The 17069-nt window shown below is 35.6% G+C and overlaps 1 protein-coding gene across 1 annotated transcript in view; it reads left to right on the top strand.

Moving 5' to 3' along the window:
* LRRC4C (leucine rich repeat containing 4C) overlaps nt 1–17069 on the top strand; it is a 539166-nt gene that overhangs the window by 195803 nt on the left and 326294 nt on the right. The gene's annotated exons all lie outside the window — the stretch shown is intronic.

The following is a 17069-nucleotide window of genomic DNA, read 5'->3' as shown; positions in this document are numbered from 1 at the left end:
CCCTAGGCATGGAAAAATCAATTCACTATCCTCTTTGCAGCAGCTCTTTAGGAATTTGGAAACTTATCATAACCTTCTTTTACTCTTTTCTGGTTTTCTCTCTGCCTCCCTTTTTCACAAGTTACATTCTCTTTGTAATTTTTCTTGTTTCCTCCAGACTATCTGCAGCTGACCCTCATCTTTACTGAAATGCCTGAAATTTGACATGATATTCTGTGTGAGTCTTTATCTTTGATAACTACCTTAAATGATAATTTCCTACCTTTTACAGGCTCTGTATGAGCAGATACATCCCAAATACAATTTACTGCTTTTACAGCAGCATAAAATTATGTTTAGCTACTGAACCATAAAAAACTTGCAAATCCTTTTCTGTGCAACCATTTCTCCATGCTCTATTTGTAGAGCAGATCACTGACCCTAGATTCAGAGTATCGTCCTTGTTTAAGGGTGATTTGATTTGGTTTAGTTTGGTTTTTCACAGCACAGTTTCACATTGTCAGGATAACTTTCAGTTCTAGGCTTGTCCTTCCAGCTGGCTCTCACATTTTATCTTTCAGCATCCTCGTCATTAATGAAAACATCGAGTAAGCCTGAATCAATAGGGAACTTCAGCAGATGTATTGTTTCATTTTGATGAAATGGCATTGGGAATAACTTTCTGAGAATTGTTCTCTAAGCAGCTTTGCCTGTGTGCTAAGCCATTTTCATCTAGACTGTGCTTTCTCCTTGTTTATGAGCATATCAGATGAGGCTGTGTCAAAACCCTGAACTCAAATGGTAGTATATGAAACCTCCATAAAACCTTTCATCTGGTCATAGAAAGAAATTACGAGCTGTTACTAATTTAATTGTTGGGTTTTTTTCCTCCCAGTATTTTTCTGAAAACTGTAATGTAGTTCAGAATCTGAAACTCCCAAGTGTAGAAACTGTGTTTGCTTTCCTCTGGTTCTACCTGTGTGCTATGTAGAAATATTGTCATAGAATAAGATGTCAAGCATCAAAAAAATGTCATAGGACACTATATGTTGCTGAGCAGTCTTTTTCACACAGTATTCCTTTCCTAATAGCCAGCTATCTGATTAAATTTCTTAATTATCACAAGGCCCAATTCTTTATGTTGGCCTGATCTTCTTAAATTTTTAATCTATACTAGGTGACTAGATCCTGCTAGAGGTCTGAACACCTTTATGATGCTTGGATCAGTATGTGATCAGCTTAGATGCTTGGCATGCCGATTCATTGTCCTTCCTTTACTCCTTGCTGTGACCATTCCTCTTATTCCTAAACTTTTAGGGTTAGTCATAATTTTTCCTCCTCTCTATGGGTTTCTGTTACTGTCTTTTCTGTTATTGTTACAAGTTAAGAGGATGCTTGTAATTTGGTGCACAAAATATTTTTTAATCTATTTGGGCTGTATTTTGTTGTCATGAAACATCATCCTGTGGTCAAAGTAGCTAGAGCCTTTCTGGACCCTCCTTTGCAAAAGTACATTTTCTTCAGCATGTATCTGCTTTCACCTAAGCCCTGTGCCTTCACCAGATGAATTCAGTAGTTTTAGACAAAATTTTCAGGTACAGGCTCCTAAATGACAGGATATCTACCAAAGGCTTGTGTAGGTTGTATTACAAATGTTTTAAGAGTTGAAGTAGCCTAATTTCAAAAGGAACTGGAAAGTAAATTTCAATCTGATTGCTTTTCCACTCTAGATTTCTATATGGCTTCGTATTGACTATGGGTACCTGCCAAGCTAACATTTGGTTAGGTCATCTCATCAATAAACAATGTCCTTCCAGGAAACCACTTGAATTCAATTAATGTGGCCAGTCAAGCTAGGTCAGAATTAAATTCAGTAGATACTTGTATTGCAAAGACATTTGTTAATTACATACAGTTTTACATAAGGGACCCCATCAAATAAAGGCTTTAAAGGGGGGAAACAGAAGTGTCCAACTGTAATCAAGCCATCAACAGACATTCTGTGAAGGCAGAGGTAATGAACAACACATGTGTCTGACATCTCATATGAAATTAAAAAAAGTTAACGAGAGAGAGACATGGGGGGAAAGTGGCCTAGTGAATGATATTTAAGTGGAACTTCATTGATGAATGTAAACCCCAAATAGAAAAAGTAATTGAAGAAAAGAGACAGTCATACCTTCAATGAAATAGGGTCAAGATAGAACTCTGTGCATGAATACATGCAGTAATTGCTGAAGAAATACTAGAATTAAATGCAAGCCACTTAACAATAGTATTTGAGAGACTATGTCTACATTCCTTCCACTCTTTGTGTTTATTATATGAAAACCAGGCAGGCAAGAGCCTTGTACTTGTTCCTAATTTATTTTAATAGCAAATGTCTGACATGACATTTTAAAGTAAAATTTAAACTAAGGGATAACTTAATAGAGAAGAAAATCATGTACATCGTGTGCTTTTGTTTATTAACAGTGTAAGTAGAATTAGATGATCATTGGCAGACAGACAAATTGTTGAAGGAGTGAACAGTTGAATGAGTTTTGTATGTTCCAACATTAGGGCACACAGAAAATATAAAATATTTTGATGTCTGAATTCTTGATTTTTGCAAAAAAAATATTTAAATATTCAGAGGTATTTTGCATCATGTTTTACTTCATGTGATCTTGTGCTTGTTTCTCATGAGCTTTTTATTGTGGTGTAAATGGCCTCTATTCCAAAAATATTGTTGGATTAGAAGCCTAACATCAAGCAAGATCCTGAAGGTGATGCTGCTTTTCTGTACATCAGTGTAACTGTTAAATATATTAATGTCCAGATTAGCTATGCTTTTATGAGAATGTAAAACACTTAGATGAGAGGAGTTACAAGAATGACCTGTAATCTGGGAACTGTTACCAGTGAAAGACTTCAGAATTTCGATCTGCTGAATTTATAAAAGTGATGATTAAGAGGTGATCTCATCATAATTTTCAAGTATGCTCGTAAGGAAGGGATTGCACACAGATTGTTCTTTATCAAAAAGTTTTAAGTGTGTCCTCACAATTAAAATATGAAACTAATTGAGGCTAGAAATAAGACACAATATATCATGGAATAGTAGAGTTTCCTCTTTACTAGTGCTGTACACTCAAAGTTCTCAAGGGTTGACGTCAGAAAAAGCAAGACATGCCGACACCAGTCTCCCAGTTATGGTAATTGGTATATTTTGAGGATATCAGTAACCTAATTGAGTGTAAAGTAGCACTTTAAAGAACACTGAGAACAGTCGCTAACCCTTATCAGCACCTGATTTGTTAGCCTTGCTGTTTCCATACTTCTTCAACTGAAGATGCAACTCTTTGAAACACAGAGCATTTAATCAGTAACAGACGTTTGCTAAAATGAAGTTGGAGTGGCTGGTAATGCTTGTGGGATTTATAGCCCATAACAACAGGTAGGTGCTCAGACAGATTTATTGCTGTGTTATAATGATGTGTAGTGAAGTCTCAGTGGGAAAGCAGGGACCTGCTTCTTCTGTTTACTGTAATGCAGTCTCCTAAGGAAAATACTACATTGCTGAATTTGGGTGGTTTTATTGGCACCGTTGCTATGTGAATGAGGTCTGAATTGCAGCCGCCAAACTGATTTGTTTTGTCAGATTTTGGCACTCCGGTCTCCTATAAAACATAAAATAAGATGGGAAGGTGCTGGCGGTATCTTACTGCTCTGTTCAACCGTTACTGCTGTGAAAAAAGCCAATATCAAGATAGGTGGCTGGTTTGCCTTGATCACACTTAGAAGCATGGCACATACAGCCAGTACAAGATATGATTATGTTGTGTTTTGTGAATCCTACATGGTAGCATAAAAATAGTTGTTTATCATCATTACATATGCTTCTTACCAATGGCAGAGCTGTCATCCAGAGTGATTACCCCAATGTAACAGGTACTGCAACAGAAGGGCCAAATAATTTCAGTAGGTAGAGCAGAAGAGTAACTTTGTTTAGGCAGTTTAAGAAGTGATTTAGGCAAGCTAGCATTAAATGTAGGGCAATAAAGATTTTCCTCCTAGGATGGTTTTTTTTTTTTTTTTTGAAGTTGTTTGCTTTATAGTAATAATGCATGCTGTTGCCAGTTTTCATCTAAATATATTTTTGATTTTTTAAGAACGGTATTCAGCAAAAGCAGTTATACTCAAATTTAAGCACATTTAAAAATATATTCTTAATTCAAAAATGGGATCTTTTCACATAGCATCTGATTCAAAGAAGCTGTCACATTTTTTGTTTTTGAAAGAAAAATAATAAAGATGATCTATGAAATAACCAGTGTGGTTTCTGGGCTATTGTCCGACGTTTCTGCAGTTCAATGCTAACAGCTCCTTCATACATAGGACCATTTTATCACTGAAATCTTACATAATTATCACTAGGAGTTTGCAGTTGTAAAGCACAATGGACACAGTTTCAAACGTTAAAAGAGACTAGGACCTTGAAATACATTCCTTTAATGTTATTTAACGTTTAGTAAGTCTGTGAAAGCAAAGAGAATATTAATGTGGAACAAAGATGTACTTAAGGCTCAGGTTCATGGGTTTTATGGAAGAATAACCTCATCCTTAAACTTGTGAGATTTCTGTACATCTGCTTTATTATTTCCAAGTAGATGTGTTCTTAGCTGTTCATTTGCAATGCAGATGAAAGAGTGCTTCAGCAGTAAGATTTCAGTCTTTTGCCAGCAGCTTAAATTTTCATTTAAAACAATGTTTAAGAAATGTTCGGAAGACAATATAGCAGAACTCATTAAAAGAAGACTGTTGTTTAATACACAGGATATTTTAATTATTACCACAAAGAAAAGTAAATGTGAAAAAAAATGTGTTTTCAAAAATGTCTTAAATTGACTGAAGTAGGACTAATACAAAGTGGGAAGATTCCAACTTCTCATAAATAGACTAGAAAAATTTCGTAGAATCTGCTAGAAAGGATCTTGTCTATTATGTTGTTATGAAACTAAAAGAATTTAAGAAAAGAAATCATGTTGACTTGTAGCTGTAAGTTGAAGGTGTGGGGATTGAATCTAGAGAACTAACAGTTCTTTAAGTCTGAAGTAGAGCGTGATCCCACACACACTAAGCATGTGTATTGCCATTTCTACAGAATAGATTTTTAGAGCAGAACTCACTGGTTAAGGAGATAAGAAAAATAACCTATAAGTAATGAATCTCTCTCCCAAAAGTAAAGAATCTTTTTTTTAAAAAAATCCTTCATCCCATTTTAAGATCTGCCTACTTCTGATTACAGAAAGGGACAAGGAAAGCTCTCAGACTTTTTCAGATAAACTTTATAAATTTACATCAGATAAAGATAAGTTATACAAGGGATGTATTACATCAGTTTCAGATAATCTTTATAAGTTTACAAGTTTATAAAGGGATGGAGCTTGTATAACATATACATATATAATGTATATAATTAATGTATGTAATATAAAAATAACTGCAGATATAATAAGCATTATAGGTTGGAAGGGACCTCGGGAGGTCAAGCCTCCTGCCTAAAGCTGGGACAGCTATGGGGTTGGACTAAGATGCTTATGGCTTTACCCAGCTGACTCTTGAAAAACTCCAAGTACACCAAGAGTCCAGTTTCTGTGGGCAACCTGATCTGATGCTTGATTGTTCTCATGGTAGAGAAGTCAGAACCTCTCTGGTTTCAACTTCTGTCTGTTGTTTCTTGACTTCCTTGCTTGCACCACTGTGAAGATATCCTCCTGTAGGAACTGCCCCTGCCACCCCCAACCCCCTAAGTAATTTATTCTCTAGGCTAAACAGGCCCAGCTTCCTCAGTTTCTCCTTCACAGGGAAATGACCCTAACCCTGACCATCTCTGTGTCCTTCACTGGATTTGCTCCAGTTTAGTCTTGCCTTGTTTGTATTGGGAAAGAAAAGAATGTGTTATTTTCAGTAACTAAAACCTAACAAATCCTACTTTGTGCTATAGTCCTCTTATAAATAAATTTGGAGATATACTCAGACCCCAGTTCTTTGGGGACACACTGCTTCTCACAAAACTCGTAAAACTTTCTGGAGGAAAGAACAGAGTTGGGAGTTTGCCTCTTCTTCAGAGTGGAATATAAAAGGGAGCAATACAGAAAAGACCTCACCCTTCTCTCTACTGGAAATCCTACCACATGGTACAATTTTTTTTTTTTTTTTCTCAGGCAAGCAATTTTTTCTTCAGTGGTTATTTGGATTGCAATTTTTATTTACTTAAGATTGCAGAAACACATCCTACTGTGATCCAGTCAGCTTACTGTGGTTTGCCCTGTAAAAGCTTAAAATCTACTTAGTTTCAAGCAAATTTATTTTTATGTGATTGCAGCCTTTTTTTTCCCCTCTTTATGGCAGGTTGTTGACGTGTAGGAGAGGAAGCTTGATTGTCCAGTCTGAAAGCTTAAGGCCTGCCAACTGTCGAGTATGACAAAAGAAAGCAAAAAAGATATCCTTGTTACTGTAGCAACAATAAAACTCTTCCCCCAACCCCACTGAAAAACAACAGCTCCCTGTCCTCTCCTCCTATACCAGTTAGAAATTAGATCTGAAGCATTAGCTGCGGGAACTGAAAAGCACATTTGCTTATGAAACTGAAACCTCCACCCGGAAGATATCTTCATGTTCAGGCAAGGATATCACAAAACTCTTTTTAGTTTCCACTGGAATGTTCTTGAAATTGAATTTAATTTAGCAATATTTTATACAGAAAAATGCCATGAAAGTCCTTACTGTGCAGTGTATTGCACTGCATTTTTTGTCCCTGTTCTGTTCCAGAAAGCATAGTATGGGGAGGGAGAAGTTTTTGCAGAACCCAACAAAAGTAAATACTGGTACAGTGTTAGAACTAGAAAATGGACAGATGTAGTTTCCTAATGAGGATTTTCAGAGTGACTACTACTTCTTTTTCTTCTTCTTCTTCTCCTCATTATTATTATCATCATCATCACTACAGTAACTGCTTTTAAATAAGACACACCTATTTTCAATATCGTGAAATTATCATTCTTCTTTAATGGGAAGGACATGTTGACTATTTTTGAAATTTAAATTGATCACAAGACTACCCTTCCCACTCCTCCTTGACTTTCATACTGCTAAAACTTGATGTGTGTATTTAAAACTGTCTGCGGTCACTGATTATGTTTCTAATGTCATTTTGAGTAGCAATATAAAAGAACTGTAGCTCAAAAAGGAAAAAGGGGAAAACTGATCTCTGTAAATGCAAACCCAGTAAAATTAATGCCTGTACATGCATATACCGAGATATCTGTGTCTAAGTCATCAAAGGCCTTCTATGTTATATTCAACAACAAATTCACATAATTATTTTTATTTAATCTCTACAAATACTGTACAAGTGTATTCTGCTTGCTGACTAACATGGTGCTTTATATCTGTTCACAAATGTAGATGTATTATGCTAGATTTTTAGAAAAGTATGTATGTGTCTCTGACTAGACCACTTGATACTCATAAAAAACCAACTTCTTAATCTAAGTACCCCAAATGACACAGACACCCACACACACCCACCCAGCCACCCCCCCCCCACACCCCCCCCCCCCCCTCCCCCCCATTATCTTGTAGATCTTGTGTTCTGAGTGTGAAAGCTGTGATTGGCCTTACAGATACCTAGCCAGCACCTAGCTATCTGGCTGTGTTCTTTTGGCTTTAGATGTTATCACTAGTCATCACCACCAATGAAGTCATAGATTTGGAGCTAAGATGCCCAAATGAAATCAAGTTTTACTTTGCCCTTGTTATGCTGTCATGCTAATATATTAAGAAAGAAAAATACATGGAAAAAAAAGTTTTGTCAGTAATCATCTCTGACTCAAAAGGTCAAAAGAGGTGTTGTTTTTTTCTACTTAGATTAATGCACATTTGAGGTAGAACTGTCACTCGTGTAAGTCTCCAGCAAGTTTAAAACGTCAAGTACTAGAATGTTAAGCTTCAGTGAATCTTGTATTGATACTTAAAAATAGAGTCCTTTAATTCCATGCTGGGCCGTGTGTCTGTCCACAGTAACTGGGGCTACAAGTCTTCAATCGGAAATGTTTCCCTGTGCTGTATTCCTGTGAAAGCTAGATTTTCATAAAATACTTTATAAATCTGCCATATCTGCCTTACACACCTTACAAGTGACTCAGATGCTCACATTTGCTAGCTGAATTTTCCTGTAAGCACTGTGACTACTCTGGCATCAAGAAATTGTTTCTTTCTGCTTTTTTAAATATTAAGCACAATATGAAAATTCCATCTTCTGAAATCTTATCTCTATGGATGGATGCTTAAGATATCTGAAGATAAATAGTGACTGAGCGTTCACTTTTGTTATAGTGATATGTAAATCTGGAAAACTGTAAGCTTACTGCCTGAATAAACTTCTCTGGGCGGATGGTGGGGGCATGGCATGCATTCTTGAAGGCTGTATGTCAGCAATAATTCCAGACATGCAATATTAAAATACTGAACCATACATAAAAAGGGAGAATGTATTTTATGGTAACATGTAGCTTGGAAAAAAATAAAATAATAATAATAAAGAAAGTAGAGTTTCAGAACTAATTGCTGAAAGTTGTTTGAGCATAATAGCTCTCTAGATTTGTTTCTCACCAGAAACCACATTGTTTGGTTCTGCTTAGTATAGCATCACACCTGTCAGCTATGTGGAAAATTGCTGCTTGGGCCCACCAGAAAATCTCCTGCTGTATACATTGGCTTAATACATGATAAATTCTGAAACGTTGTATGATGTTGTTGTTGAAAGCAAATTCTGAAGAGTTGTAAGATGCATTTTGTAAACATAGTCAGGTGTTTGCACTTTTATTCAGAAAGAAGGATCACTCTTTCTGTTAGATTTTGGATTGGTTATTAGAATTAATGGCATTCTTTTTTTCATTCATGGTGATCTGGGACAGATTTCTCCAACTCCAATTTTCTTTATTCATTCTATACAAGTACCTCAGCACAGTAACTGTCATATATGTGGCATCACGTGTATTACCTGCATCAGTGCGATTCTGTAGGATTCTGAGACCACCTAAGTAACACCCTTACGAAGGGACTGGGTGGTCCACTGAGATGGCGAGTGAATGTGGTGCTCAGTGGGATGCAGGCTGCAGCTGGAGATAACAAACAGCTGAGTAGGAGCATAACCGACTCTGTTGAGGGGAGAGAAAGCACATGCTAGCTCTGCACAGACTCCCTTCTCCCCTCTGACATTTAGTTCAGGAAGAGGAGAGGCAGAAAATCTAGAATCATGTTGCAATGGCAGAGTGGAGACCACTTTTTCTCCTACACTTTTTCCTTCCTCTTTTTCACCCTGGGTTTTTCTAAACAATCCTCAACAAAAAATAAATTTGCTTTAATTTCATTCTCAGAATTGTCTTAGTATTTGTGATCTTGAAATGTAAAGGTGGAGGTGTTTTCACCTTTGTTGCAAGCATAGTTTCAGTTATATTTCATGTGAGTAGTGTTCATTGACATCAAAGTGGAGAGTGATGTTTTGGGGACTTTATGTGGCTTCATACTGCCATTGAATGCAATATGAATTTCAGAGCTCTAATGAGATAACAGCATAGAATTATTATGCAGAAAATAATTTAGCAAACAAAGGTTTGGCAGATATGCTTATTTTATGTATACATATATTTATTTGTATGCCTTTAAGCTTTTTGTTGTAATTTCTTTCATAATTTCAATGAACAAAAAGTTTAAAAATGATATATTGACCCTTTACTACAGTACTATTATAGTGCCTTTTTGGGGAGGGTTGTTTACTTTTAAGTAGGCAGTAAAACACCCTAAGTCCAGTTTTCACTTGCAGATTTTCTGTTGGGATCGCTTTGTTAAATTAAATTCATAACCTAAGTCTTCGAAGATGACAATTTCATATAAAATTCTTGTTGTACATGTAATGATCTAGTTCAATTGTATTGTTTTGATGTGTAGTCTTTGAATAACTTGCAGTATAGTAAAGAAAATCAAGGTAAACCAGAGAAGATTAAATAAGAAAACCACAAAAAATCTTTTTTTATTTACAGTAGATATGATTATTACTGGATATGTGCTGAATTTTTAACTCTTCCTTACTGCTTTTGTTAATGCGTTGTAATAATGAACTTTGATTACCATATTACCAAATCTTACAAATAGAAGTGTCAAAACTCAGAAAGGACGTAGTACTGAAAGAAATCAGAATGCATTTATTCTTGTTTAAACTGGATAGATGAATATATTATATCACATTGGAAGAGGAATGATCGCAAGTTAAAGACATGTCTCAGATTCCATCATTCTGGTGGATTGTGATCAGTCATCTCACTGCCCTTCTCTGCCTGTCCTTTTAGAGTTATTATGACACTCTGAACATTGCTGCTTTTTTTTTTTTTGTTCTATTTTTTATAAAAATATTTTACATTGCCAGTTCTTCATGCTATAGGCAAGTTCACATCTCTGGAAAATGTAAATATTAGTCAGTCAACTATTACACATAAAACCCCCTTTTGTACTATTAAATTGGAATGGGTAGACACGAAAATATCTTCATACTGTCATTTCTTCTACTCGCCTTTTGTTTCCCATTGAAAAACATAGGGAAATAAAACTGAAATTAGCTTAAAATTAACACACAGTGGCTTCAGGACATAACTTGATTTCCCCTCTGGTTTTAACCACCAACTGCTCAACTATATGAGGAATGCTGTGAAATGTATAATGATGGATGGATATTTTTGCATAAACTCTAAAAGAAGAAAAATAATTTGATCGAGATGAATGGTAATGGGCCAAGGACTTATACCTTTGACTTTCAGACTAGCTTGTTTAACAGCTGCATATAATTGTGGTGTGTCCAATCTTTTGGGTCTTCCTTTCAATTTAATCAAATAGATATGATTTATTATACTTAGGTTTACTTAAATTAATGAAAAGTACTTGTTTTTCCCCTTTGTAAGTAATTTTGATATTACAGACTACTGCTTTTTCATGAATTTGCTCTCTTGCATGGTCTTGTCATGCTTGGTGAGTTTTTTGCCTGTTTATACTACGTGTTTAAAGTTTACTACAATATATTGTGGGATGTGCTGTGGTTTGGGTAATGGTAAAGTGGTGTATCCTTTTAGATAAATGATTTTTGCTGCTGTGATTTCAGGGACTGAGCTTGATGGACCAGTCCTTACAGATGATCACTTTCAGCCACCTGTTTCAATACTTCCAGCACATGTAATGATAGTCTTAGCAAAAGCTATTTTGAATTCAGCAGGCTGCTGTATCATTTTATGTAGTCTTCAGTAGAAGTATTTAATTTCATTCCTGTCTTGCATAGTTCGTGTATTACAAAGAGCTTTACTGTCTGTCAAACTGAGGTAATATGAAATGAGCAACTTGTGAAGAAAGTTTTTTTCTGTTGGTAGTGTTTTTTTTTTTTTTTCTTCCTAGATCAAACATTTCTCTTTATTCATAGATTCCTGTGACAAAGCGATTTCCTATTGGAAGACTAAGTGACATTCAAGTAAAATTGAGTCAATTTTGTTAAATTTTGCTAGGAATGAAGTTTTTTAAGTGTCAAAAATGATGTTTCTGAGGATTGTTACGCTTTTCCATTTATGTTTCTTTTTCCTCTTTTAAATTTCATAGTGTGTTTATATGATTCATATGCTTTCAGAATCTTCCGTATTAAAAAAGATTGAAACCCCTAATTCACTTGGATGCTTTAAAAAAAATCTTCCTTGTGTTCTCTTTAGCTTTAGAGGACAGAGAATTACTGTGTATGGTGAACAGAGCTTTCTGAAACCTCAAAATTGCATTTTAATCATTGTGGACTGTGATTTGCCACAATATTCACCTTTAAACACAGCCCACAGTTAAAAAAAACAAAATTAAATTAAAATTAAAAATTCTTTAACACAGTTTTCTGGTACTGGTATGTAATTGGTAATGCTGTATTTTTGGATACTGTTTGGGTTCCATTTTCAGTAGGTTGACATTGTGAGGTCAACCTCAAATCTACATGTTTTAGTATGGTTTAGTACATGTTTTAAATGGTCTATTCTGATTTTTTAAAATAGTTGTCTATTAATTTAAAGAAATTGGCTGTCACTCCTGTGCTTGAATGACACTTTCTGCTGGAGCTTCCTTCCTTCCTCCATATCTGTGGTAGTACTGACTTGGAATTATATAGTATTTTCATGTTAGTGAAACAATCCAGCCTGTCTCAAAGCTGCACAGAAAAAATGGCTTATACAGGAAATAGAAATGTATATATTTTTTTCCTTCCCATTACTACACCGTTTTAATTATCTAGAAGACAGATAGGATGCAGAGTATAGCTGCTGAGCAGCTTTTATTAAGTAAATAAGAAAACAGTTCAGTGCCACAACTGTCATTTTTAAATACATTTACCTGTTTGCTGAAAACTAACTCTGTTACTGAGTTCCACAGACAGAGGATATACAGGATGCTGTTTTCTTCTGCTGCTTCTTTCTTGAACTACTTTTTCTCCCTTATTCAGAAACTGTCATGCATTTTGGTTAGGAAAAAATTTCTTGGTTCTGCTCTGTAATTTTATGAGCAATTCTTACCTAACTTTTAAGGTTTTAAGAAAAAAATGTTATTTATCTATGTTGATTTTAGGAAAAGAAGTAGAAACTTTTCCTATATATATTTATTGCCTTGAATTTTATAGTTTGTACTAGTGTTGTGGAATAAAAAATATGGGTTCAGACAGTACAGATTAAGTGTTTAATATGCATCCTGGAGGAGACATAATCATTCTTCAGTAAATAACAAATGGAACTACTTCAAGCAGCTGCTGCTCTCTTTGTTGGATTAAGCTTCTTTTGCATTGTCTTTGAAAAAATCCAGATTACATAGTTTTTCTTTTTTTAAGTTTTTGTTGTCAGCAGTGATTATCTGCTGCTCTTTGCTGACCCAACAGCAAACTCTGGCCCTCAAGCGGATAATCCCCTCTGTGACACTCTGTATGCCAGGACTACTGTGTCTTTGTTATTCAGGACAACTTCAAAGCATCAAAATTTACCAGCATCCTGGAAACACTTCCTCACTTCCTCCAACTTCCCGTACTGTGGATTTTTCCCCTTTACACTTTCAGTGAAGTTCTTATAATTTTTTTCTTTTGCTTGAAATGGATTCCCTTGAAGATATAGCATGTTCTGAAACTTTCTTAATACGTACTATTCCCATTAACACTGTTCATTCTAAATCATATGCATTTAGGGGGGATTCTTTCAAACTCTCTGACAAAATAGTGTTGACAGAAAGTAAAATGATATAGTCAGAGCTATTTCTGCTCCACTTAATCTTTACATTAGGAGGTGTTTCACAGAGATCTACAGAAGTGAAAATTCATCTCTGTGGGAATTGTCAATTCCCATCAGAACTGTAGCTGGCTAAGAAACTGTTACTAGAGCATACAAAACTGAACTGAAAGAATCTTTTCCCTAACCTTCAAACAGGTTAGTGTTACTTGCTTCCAGTAAAAAGATTAATGGATTTATATAGAAATAAGGTAAAAAATGATAAATTTAGGCACACTGAAGAAAAATCTTAGCAATGGTGGGAGTTATTAGGTTGCAGGACACTGAAATTTCTCATAACTTTTATATTTATTCCATCACTGCAGTGGTCAACAGACAAGAAATTATATGCTTAGAGACAGCATTGACCAGAAAAATTGTAGCACAGGAACTGAATTATTCTGTTGACCTTGTGTATATATGCTCTAATCTTCTGTAATGAATTACTTGATGCTGCACTACTGAGGCCAAGAGTGTGTGGTCATCTAATGTGTGGGGTCTCTGAATATCAGAAAAGTTCAGTCCATTTGCAGAAGTAATAACCTCCACATTATGCCATACAGCCCATCCATTTTGTCACATGCTGTAGTGCTTTGATTTCTTCATAAATAATCCCTCCCAAAATGAAACACCTCAGTTTGCTGCTTCTATGCCCAGTAGTGTTGGCTACAGAGAATGGAGTGTTCATGCTTCTTGTTATTTGTGTTTTGATTCTGCTTAGGGAGTTTATTATGATGAACGACTTTGAAATCCCAGGAAATAAAATGTTCTGATATGTAGCTATTTTCAAGACTTATCTGGAAAGTCACAGAAACTTTTTTTTTTTTTTTAATTAATGCCTATTTAAGATGCACAAAACAGATTCTTCAGAATACTTCCTGGTCATTTATTCAGTAGAGCATCCATCAGAGCTTCGAAAGTGGCCAGGTAAAGGGTCTTGAAAATACTATGCAAGAAATGGTGCTAGTGATGTGCACTCTCACAGAGATCTTGGCTGCCTCTCTTGCTCTTAAAAATGAAGGATTAGATCCAGTCTTGAAACATGAGGTTTTAAGTTTCATTAAACTTTCTGATACTTGCCACAAGACTCTATTAAAACTTTGTAGAGTTATTTCTGTAAATATCTAGCTCCTTTTTGTATTCTAATTCCTAGTGTGAGAAGATAAACACATTCTACTGAAAACGTGGGCACATTCTTTGGCTCTTAACTCCTTCCAAAGCATCTAGAGGCCATATTCCACTGGCTGCTGTGGAGAGTGCTTCCTTCCCAATGTTTTATGCTCTCTATTCGCCGCATATCCTGAACTTTTGAGTTTTCCTTTGAAAGAAATAGATTATCTTACAAAGTATTCTTAATAAAAGTATTGCTGACCGTGGAGGCACCCTATGATGTAATCAGTCAGATCAGATGACTACAATACTGTTCTCTGGCTTAAAATTTAGAGTAACATGAGAAATTAGAAATTGACAAATGCTGGGAACTTGAGGTAGTTGTTATATAATGTGGTTGCTATGCATGAGTTGTATATTCTGTCTTTAACAACAAATAGATATACATGTGGATAGAAGACACCCACAGTATGGGATAGCAGTAAATATCATAGGGTTGCGGTCAAACATGAGTAGGAACTAGCAAAATAGCAGCCTTTCCAAACCAGAGACTTAGGAGCTGATAGTTTGATCTTAGTTGGGTTTGCAGCTATGCCCCAGCAAAGGTTCTACGAGCAGTTGAAGCAGGGCTCTCAGCAATGTCCTGATGGTGGAAGAGCCATCCTCCTTGGGACCAAACAGCACCTAAGCCACCTATGCACATATGTCTGGTTCTTCTTGGTATTTAAAACAGTATCCTTTGGTTTCTATATGAGAGGGGATAGAACTTTTGTAATGAACAGGAGATAGACAGGAATGGAGTGTTGGACTTTTGGATAATCTTTAAAAGGTTAGCACAAAGGATAAGGTAAGACAGTGTTGGATTTGATTGTGTTGTGTTTACTAACTGGTTGTTGCATATTTGGAGCTCTGGTGTGCCTGGAAAGTTAGATATATGTGTGTAAAGCCTTTGTGCTGTGGTACCTGAGCTTTGAATTGGGAAACTCCTGGTCAAAGTCTCATTGCTGGTTGCTTCTACTCAAGGAATTTGACTGAGCATGTCTTAGGAAATCACACTTTTCTTTTGTGGGTTGCTACTGGCAAGAATATAGGTTAGTTACTGTAAAATGTTCCTAAGAATAGATAATTTATACCCTTGCAGTGTTGGCACTAAGAATTACTGGCATACTGTAACCTTAAAACTGTACAGTGTTTAGAACATTTGTCTGTTTGACTACTTGTGCTACAGTTATTGCATTATAAGTGCATTCAGGACCTGACATTTCCTGCTGTCACCATAACAATCACTGTTGTAAGAAAGCAATATTCAAACCTGCACTGGGTCAATGGCTGACTTCTGAGAAAACACAACTGCCGCAATCTCAATTCCACAATCTCAAAGTACACTGTCGATTCCCATTCTTTTTACTAGTATTTCTCCAGTCTGTCCCCTTAAGGCAGTAAGAAGGGAAAGAAACAGGGTAAAGAAACTGATATCTTTTAGGCAGATACAATTAAATCCTATACGCATTCTCAAGGCCTTTCTCTTCTTTCAGATATCCTGAATTGAATGCAGTAGGTGTAAGGAGACCAGAGCTCTGACTCACTGATTTACTTTTTCCCTTTAATCGTCAGTATGTCAAAGCAATCTAGTTTCCAGTTTTCTCTTGATGCACCATAAGAAATTATTCAACACTAATAATTATAAACAGTTCTGATTTCAATGTTTCTTTAATTTTAAAACAATTACCAAATAATTCCTGTTCATTTCTATTTTCCTTCTTTAATCTGGAAGCATTATTTGAGTCCTTCATCTGAGTTTTTCCTTATAATCACCATCATTATAATCCTGGAATCTGTATGGCATTTCCCCCCATTAAAATATGCTTATTATATGTATTTAAAAAGCACCTTCTTTGTCTGAAAGTTTTTCTCAGCTCCCTCAAAGGACAGAGGAAAATTTAATATAAATAAACATTAAAGTCCTAGAAATTGATGTAAAACAGTTGTCTAGGTCTGTATCACTTCTATCACTTCAAGGTCTCAGTTTGAGATAGATGTTGCCTCGGAAGCAAGAACCAGGAGAAAGATTCTCCCTTACTAATGTCATAAACTTTCTATCTCCCACCCTCACCTTTCTCAGCTGCGTATGTTATTCATAACACTCCAGGTGTTTTCTATGTCTGGGGAAGATGATCTGAAAATTCATAGTCCTGGTTGTGAGACCAGAGTTAATAAATATTTTCACAAGCATATTTAAACATAAAAGATACAGCTGGCCAGGATTTGTTAATATTAGTCATGGAGAGCAAATAGATTAAGTGATGATCATTAAATTACTTCAATGTGATTATTAACTTTTTAGAAAGCTTATATGCAGAAAAAAGGAATATATCTGTAACTATGTCTTGCAATAAAGTCCTACCTTTCTTTCTCCTGTAAAGTTAACTGAAGCCAGAGTAACGCACTCTAAATAGAATGAGATTTCACACATGATTGAATATTGCACTTTTATAGTAAACCAACTACAGCAAATTTCCATTCCCAAGTATTTCAAATATTTTAAACACTCTTGAAAATTAACATTGTTTTATTTGTTTGGATTCAAAGGTCTTTTGATTTTTCTATTCAAGGTCTTTT

The sequence above is a fragment of the Falco peregrinus genome, chromosome 1 (assembly GCF_023634155.1).
Source record: "Falco peregrinus isolate bFalPer1 chromosome 1, bFalPer1.pri, whole genome shotgun sequence".
In the NCBI taxonomy this organism is placed as follows: domain Eukaryota; kingdom Metazoa; phylum Chordata; class Aves; order Falconiformes; family Falconidae; genus Falco; species Falco peregrinus.
Note: the sequence above shows the minus strand (reverse complement) of the source record. Positions and strands in the feature narration are given on the sequence as shown.